The sequence below is a fragment of the Palaemon carinicauda genome, chromosome 1 (genome assembly GCF_036898095.1).
Source record: "Palaemon carinicauda isolate YSFRI2023 chromosome 1, ASM3689809v2, whole genome shotgun sequence".
NCBI classification, from domain to species: Eukaryota; Metazoa; Arthropoda; class Malacostraca; order Decapoda; family Palaemonidae; genus Palaemon; species Palaemon carinicauda.
The window spans coordinates 323,674,341-323,681,840 of NC_090725.1; positions in this window are offsets into that span (position 1 = coordinate 323,674,341).

Below are 7,500 nucleotides of genomic sequence, written 5' to 3' on the forward strand. Positions count from 1 at the left end.
AGAAAATGCTCAGTGGAAAATGTTTTATATGAATAATCAGGATTCCAGCAACTTAAAAAACTTAAGAGGATTAAGTTATTACAGGTTTTTAAGAGCTTTTGGTGACATGCATACAGACACGGAGCGAGAGAGAGAGAGAGAGAGAGGAGAGAGAGAGAGAGAGAGAGAGAGAGGAGAGAGAGAGAGAGATGTTCTTTTATAACTATTAAGCCCACACCTGGGATATATAAATATTCCTTATTTTTATTAAATAATTCATTTATTTATAGAACTTGAAACTACTTACTTGAATACATTATCCTTTCGTATGTCACTGCCTCTGAACACACTCATACATCTCTCTCTCTCTCTCTCTCTCTCTCCTCTCTCTCTCTCTCTCTCTCTCTCTCTCTCTCTCTCTCTCTCTCAATGTGGTAATTTCTTCACATATAAAATAGGAAATACATGGAACAAATTTCCAGCGGATGTAGTAAACAGTAACACGGTAAACGAGTACATGAATAAGTTAGACAAGATCATAAAAACTCTTTAAACCTTCAAGCCAAATTCTTCTACACAACCACGAATGGAGTTTCTATAGATGGGACAAGAAGTATTTTAGTCTCTCTCTCTCTCTCTCTCTCTCTCTCTCTCTCTCTCTCTCTCTCTCTCTCTCTCTCTCTCTCTCTCTCAGAGAATATAAGAATAAGCAATTTTTCATCAGACTACCCTCCCGTACTATAGAGATTCGGTCCTCAAGATGACACCAGGATTTATCTATTCTTATTGATGCTGGGATCTTTGGCTCAAGAAGTAGTAAAATCGAGACTCAGTTGAGGAGATAAATATTTGAGTCTCAATTGATATTGTGGATTTTCTTCGGAGTGCCACGAAGGATGTTTGTCTATTATTATTATTATTATTATTATTATTATTATTATTATTATTATTATTATTATTATTATTATTATTATTATTATTATTATTATTATTATTATTACCAACTACACTACAACCCTAGTTAAAAAAAAGCAGTGCTATAGGCCCAAGGACTCCAACAGAAGAAAAATTCCCCAGTGAGGAAAGAAAATAACGAAATATTATAAGATAGAAGTGAGAAGTAATGCATTATTAATATGAAAACATTTTAAAATCAGTAACAAAAGTATGCATATATGTCATTTATAAACCATTAGAACAGAATAATGTCAGCCTGTTCAACATAAAAAAAAAAATTCTTTGTTAGTTTGAACCTATGAAGTTCCACCGATTCAACTGGCCGTTTAGGAAGATAATTCCACAACTTGGTCACAGCTAGAATAAAACTTCTAGAATCCTGTGTATTATTGAGGCGTAAGATGGAGATGGCCTGATTGTTACGATTAACTGAATACCTACTGAAGTACTATTTGTAGGCGGGTACAGCGTGGGAATATCTGAATGTGGAGGATAGTCAGAATATGAACAATCTTATGCAACATGCATAAAATTCCTATTGAATGATGGTGGTACAAATTGATATCTATATCATGAATAATAAATTACATACCCTTTATGTTTTGTCCAACAAATTAGAATGAGTGTCAGCAGTTGAAGAACAGGCAGAACAATACTGGAAACAAGCAGAATGAAAGAATTAACACACTTCTTCAGAATAAATCGTTCACAGAAAATCTTAAACGACTTTCTCAATACCCCCATTTATGTTTCTCCATTTATTTATTTTGTGTTCGACAAGTTTCGAATCACTTCGTGACTTTTTATCACATTAGTGGAACGATGTATTTACACTTTAATATAAAGGCTAGCATTTGTTATTCCAAAATAATTTTGGATGGCTTAAAGGCCGCTTGTGAATGACAGAAGCAAGGGACAATGCAATTGCACAGTCAAGCAGGATAATGCCCTAGAGATTGGACCATATATACATATGATCAGCGCTTAAGACCCCTCTCAACCTAAGCCAGGAGCAAGGAGGGCCAGGAAGCGGCTGTGAATGACATAGCAGGTAAACCTATAGGCTCCCCCCAAAACACCAAGCCTTAGATCCCAACAATGTTGAGGTTTCAGGTACTAAACGAACTGAGTTTGAGTTAGACTCGAACCCCAGTCTGGCGATCACCAGGTAGGAACGTGACAATAGGCTTAGGCCGCAAAGTGTTAGAAATATCTTCAACTCTTTAACAGCCTAGCTTTTGACAAAATTGAAAGTGTGAGTGTCGAACGTTTCATTGAATCTATTAAAAGTGAAAGAAAAAAATATAAAGGATTGTATCCTGTATGTTGAACATAAACTCAAAAAATGCCATAGCGTCCTTCAAGTTTGAAGTGAATAGATATACAGCAGCGTCTACAGCTGAAGTAGAATTTGGTATCATGCAAAACAAAGGTGTCTTCATGACTGCAGTCATGTAAGACGTGAAAAATATAAAAGTTGCTCAAATTATTTAACTAGTTAAAAAACAGGGAAAAATAATATCAGATTTTTTTTCTTTCGTCAATGAATAAAAATGATCATATATACAAACAGTTATCTATTTAAGGCGTAACACTTAAGTGTCATTCATGGCTTTTATTTCTAAATAGTCATGATTTGTTTTTGAAAGTGGGAGACTACTCTTTGTAGCCTTCGCAAAGGTCATACTCGGTTGACACGAATTTCTGATGACTATCAACACCATCCATATTGTGGACGACTGTTGGGTACCCCTGACAGTGAGACATTGGTTACGTGAATGCCCCACTTTTAGTACCTCATGAAATAGATATCTGTTTGAGGCTACATGTGAGGATGGCAAGTTTATCCTTGCAAAAATTCTTGGGCAGGATGTGTTGTACTAGGCTAGCGGTACTTTTAGATTTATTTCAGAAGTAGGTCTTCTGAAAGCTACTGAACTTTTATAAGAACATCTTAGCTATTATTGTTTTAAATTGAACCTTTGTTTTTTATTTGTTTATAGCAGACAATATCGGCATCAATGATCTTAATGCCAGGACGCAAGAAAACTCCAAATCAATCAATCAATAACAGACGAGCGTACGACATCACGAGATGATTTTCAGTATAAAATTATTTTTATTTTTTATTTATTTTTTTTGAAGGGGGGGGGGGGAGGGAGCTTTAAAACCTTGACATGCGTACTTGAAACCTTTCATTGGTCTTTCGATGGAACAGTTAAACCCTATCCCAGGATACTTTCACAATATTATACATTATACAATCCACGTCAGAAGAAAGCTACTAGTTTGCAAATTTCGGCAAAGTGATATCAGAAGCATTTTCTCTTTCGTCATGTAAATAGTGATAGTTTAGCTTTTACTCCTTCTGCTTTTTAAACGGCATTTGAAACCCTATGAAGAATATTTCATCCAAAAATCCACCCATTATCAGATAATTTTTGGGATATATACAAATCTCTCTCTCTCTCTCTCTCTCTCTCTCTCTCTCTCTCTCTCTCTCTCTCCTCTCTCTCTCTCTCTCTCTCTCCTAAATATAAAAAATAATCTTTTTAGCTATACAAACATACATATTGAATAATATGTAATAGCTGAAGTCTCCCTTATCAAAAATTCAGTTCATTATTCATTGAGAGAAATTTGCTGATAAAACCTTTTGCTACAAACTCTCGTGAAATAGTTCAGTTTCGCCGCTGATGAAATTGTTTACTATTTTGGGGCTGATGTAAATTGGGTTTAATATCACTCTGGTGATTCAATTTACCTTAACTAACATAATGTTATGGTGGAGGCAGATATTACAGCAGATTTTACTCCTAATTTTTTTTTTTCTGTACCTTCGCCAACTTCATTGCAAAGGTTATGTTTTGATAGGCGTGTATTTATTAATTTTTATTTATTAACTTGCCAATTTATTTAATTGTTTATCTATTTATTTATGAATTTATATATCTTTCTGAGTGACTGGGATTCGAATAGCTCAAAAATTATATGACCGAATCTCATAAAATTTGGTAGGATGATTGGCCATGATCCAAGGATAATTTGGTTAGATTTGGAAGAGATTAGGTCCCCAAGTCAAAGTCAAGGTCATGAAAACATTAAAAAAGTCTTTTTGCTCTGGCGTGGCGAATGTTTATCTGATTTGCATGAAACTAGTGCCAAAATATAGTGATGTCATTACCTTGTTACTGGGTTGGGGTGAAAGGTCAATGATCTTACAGAAAGCCATTGTTATCCGACTTTGTGGGATGCGAAGCTATGCGCTCTACTAATTGCCCTTCTAGATTGTCTTCTGTTTTCCTGTAAGCAAGAAAACCTGGGATTCGCTCAACATTGTTAGTTGTTTGCAGGAAAGTCCTAATTTTCCTGATCTCTGCAGATTAGCATTGAATCATATTCAACTCATTATGTAAATGTGATTTGTGAATAATTTGGATTGTTCGAATTTTCGAATTATCTAAATCTTTTGGCTTTAGTCATTTTCATTTGAGCATATTTTCGTTGAAGTATAAGATAATTTGAACTAAATTTTGAATGTTCTGTAGGAAAAACTAGTAATGGAATACTTCCATTGAATTTCTTAAATTGAATATATTATAAATAATTCTGTATCTGGATTAAAAATAATCTCTATAATAATTACATTCCTCTTTCTGTTTTCTACAAACCTTTTATTATTTTGAATAACATGTTTTTTTTCATTGTGAAAAGAACGCCTCTCTCTCTCTCTCTCTCTCTCTCTCTCTCTCTCTCTCTCTCTCTCTCTCTCTCTCTCTCTCTCTCTCTCTCTCTCTGTGCACATTCATATAGCCAATATCTGATATTATTAAATAAAACAAAAAGGTTTTCACCATCACAAAATATGTTCATTTGGAGCAAAGGGTTGTTGCTAACGTTCTTGCCTGGTGATTGCCTGACTGGGGTTCAAGCCGAACAATGCCATAAAAAATGTGGTAAATGTTGATCCGTAACAATGACCTGCACCTTTCCATTTCCATTCTTCGAGTGATGGCATTCCAAAAATATCAGCTCTGGCATCCTTTCATGGTATGAAATATCCCATTTAAAATCTCTCTCTCTCTCTCTCTCTCTCTCTCTCTCTCTCTCTCTCTCTCTCTCTCTCTCTCTCTCTCTCTCTCTCTCTCTCTCTCTCTCTCTCTCATTGAAGAAAGGCAAAAATCAAATTTGAGTTTCTCACCAACCAATAACCAGATTCTCAGAAAATATGAGTCAAAGTCAACGACTGTGAAAGTCGAAGATGCGGATATGAAAAGGGAATTTTAAAGTGCATAAAAGGTTTTAGATAATATGCTTAAAAACTAATATATCTTAAATTTCTAATATAAAACCATTGATTTGACATTTTTTGACATTGCTAATGTTATAAACTGTAAGGTCTATGTAAAGTTAATGGTGTCTGGTTTCAGTTCTGGGTTCATCAGAATAGATGGTCACCAGGCGTCAGCTGGGCAAACTTAACATCCCCACTGTGATGCTCAACCATAGCACAATGAGGAAGGAAAAAAAGGAAAGAAATAAACTACAAGAGAAGTAATGAGCAATCATAATTGAATATTTTAAGAACAGTAATAACGTTAAATTAGATCTTTCATATTTAAACTATTAAAACTTGTTTCAAGTAAAATATCTTTTTTTCTATTACATTGGTTATAAAAATACATTATCATGCCTGTGGCTGTTAACTTCTAATTTCTAGCTCATTGGGAAGCTGAGAAATAGATGAAAACCATTTTATACGTCACCCATTTGTAAAATAAAGATGGCAGGCATATAAGTATCAGGGCAAATAGTAACATGGTTTCATCTGCTTGCCTATACATTCGTTTAAAAAAAAAAAATATATATATATATATGTATATATATATGTGTGTATATATATATGTATATATATATGTATATATATATATATATATATATATATATATATATATATATATATATATATATATATATATATATAGATTCAATACTCTCTACAAAGATATGGAGAAATTGCATGGTCAGCGCTACTAATTCTTAGTTACTTAGTCGCTTAAGACTCTCTCTCTCTCTCTCTCTCTCTCTCTCTCTCTCTCTCTCTCTCTCTCTCTCTCTCTCTCATAGGATAAGCAAGTGCTCGTCCATCTCTGATCTTCTTCCCTCCGAACGTCGTACAAATATCCTCCAAGATGACCCTGCCCCCATAAATAAATTCTTGTTGACAGCCAGACCTTTAACTAGAGGGAATTAAAGAGAAACACACCACTATGGAATACTAACTCTGAATTGATAAGATAAATATTTCACCCTTTGAGGCGGAAGTAACCGAGACTTCTTTGGTTAGTCTTGTTTTTTATGAATTTTTCATATGAATATCAACCTGGAAGAGAAAAAAAATGACAATTTACATGTCATGTGCTTGTCAATGATATTATGCCTTGCATGGATTCAATATTATTTTTCTTTTCTTATTTTTTCAGCATTTTATTTTTATAGAAATATCTGTTTTAATGGTGTTACTCTTTTTTAAATATTTTATTTTAATTGTTCATTACTTGAATTATAGTTTATCTATTTCCTTATTTACTTTCCAACTTTTTTTTTTTTTTTAATGTTTGAGCCCATAGGCTTAAAGCATCCTGCTTTTTCAACTATGGTTGTAGCTTAGCTATTATTAATAACAATAATATACTTATCCAAATAATAGACTTCTCCAAAAAGGAGATAATTTACATCTATAAGTTTAGAAATATTTATCTTATTGTGAATATTTTTTATAATATTCTTATACATCATTTATGAAATTACTCAGTTCATATAAAGATAAGTTTATGTTTAAACAGCCAATAAGAAATTATGACCCGCGAGAAGTGTTTATTTAAAAACCACTTTAAGTTTTGAAATAATTATCTTTTGTGAATATTTTTTATAATATTCTTATACATCATTTATAAAAATTACTCAGTTCATATAAAGATAAGGCCCTGCTGCTTCCTCCGATACCTTAGATGACCGCGGAGGGTAGCAGCCGTAGGGGATTCAGCATTATGAAGCTTCATTTGTGGTGGATAACGGGGGAGGGTGGGCTGTGGCACCCTAGCAGTACCAGCTGAACTCGGTTGAGTCTCTTGTCAGGCTGGAGGAACGTAGAGAGTAGAGGTCCCCTTTTTGTTTTGTTTACTTTGTTGATGTCAGCTACCCCCAAAATTGGGGGATGTGCCTTGGTATATGTATGCATGTATGTTTAAATAACCAATAAGAAATTATGACCGGCGAGAAAAGCTTATTTAAAAACCATAACATGAACGCAGCAGATAAAGTAAGAGATACTTGAAGTTATGGGAAAATATTTATTTATCCTTTCCTGCAAAACGTCGGATCCCGTAGGAAATGGCGAAATTATTTAACGAGAAAGAAAATCCGAGACTAAAACCAGAGGGATTCGTTTTCCCGCAGCAACCAAGTCAGAAGGATTATTAAGGGTGGGACACATTCAGCTCTAGAGACCGGGATGTTCCCTGGAGACTTCAGCAAATCTTACCCAAATCTAACTCTTTCATT